Here is a 1,156-nt window from a genome sequence, read left to right as displayed (position 1 = left end):
CTTGATAATGACCAAAATGTTACTGATTAAATTTCCATCTCATTTTAGGATATGCAGATCCGGATGCGGGGGCTAATATTCAAAACAAGCGCCTTTTTGGGTTTGTCATGTCAGTACATATTATATTCTCTACTTAATTGAGACTTTTATATATATACCGCTTTCTATGCCAATAATTTTTATACTTTCCAGTTTTCAAATTAACCATTTCTCTCCACAGGAAGAACAAGCACTTGGTCTGGAGAGCTATGGTCAAGGGTGTAGAAGCATTCATGGTTGAAATCAATCACGGAACTAAGGAAAAGGAACAAGAAGTAGAAAACAGTTAAACTATCTAAAAATGAAACATGTGAAAAACTAAATAAAATTTAACGTAAAACATTGAAAACTTTGTGCCTTATTGCAGATATCAAGTAAACGAAGTAAAACCATACGAAAAGTTGAAAAAAGTGTACATTGCAAACATGTAACAAATTTTCATTTGCAATCATATCCGACTCTCCCTCCGATCAATTACTTTTTTATGTTATTGGAGCAACATTTAAAATCTGCCCATTTTTGGCCTATCCATATTTTACTGCCAATTTCTGGTCTCGTATTACACGATATAATTTTTTACAGTTTTTGTGATAATCCTTTTTTAAATCTTTTAAACTCGTGAGTGTTCAGGGTAAAGAGTTGATTCATAGCTAACAAACATGAGATTTATCGTTGGTTTTTTCCTGTCCGAGGACCGGGAAGGGCGCGCACTGCACTAGCACGAATGCTGAAACCCGGGCGCCAATTACACCGCGAACGGATAACATGGGCGCACCAGGCCGCACAGGGACCCAGCCCACTCAAGGGCCACTTGCCTCCGCACCGAAGACTGCATTGAAACGCTGGACATTCGTCCCGTGAAGCAAAATCACGCAGGCTGGTAAGGTGCAAACCAGCAAGTAGCGAGTCAGCCTAGAATTATGCAGCCGGCATGCAGACGGTCACCCATCCACCACATACTGACTGCAACGAATGTTCTTCGGTGATCTAACGAAAACCGGTGTGTCCAACATGCTACACCCTAGACTTATTGTTAAGTTGAAGATCATTTTAACTTAAATGCTTATATTAGCAACGAATGCAGGAAAAAACAAATTAGCGCTGAATCCCTACAGCG

The sequence above is a fragment of the Cloeon dipterum genome, chromosome 3 (genome assembly GCF_949628265.1).
Source record: "Cloeon dipterum chromosome 3, ieCloDipt1.1, whole genome shotgun sequence".
Lineage (NCBI taxonomy): Eukaryota > Metazoa > Arthropoda > Insecta > Ephemeroptera > Baetidae > Cloeon > Cloeon dipterum.
Note: the sequence above shows the minus strand (reverse complement) of the source record.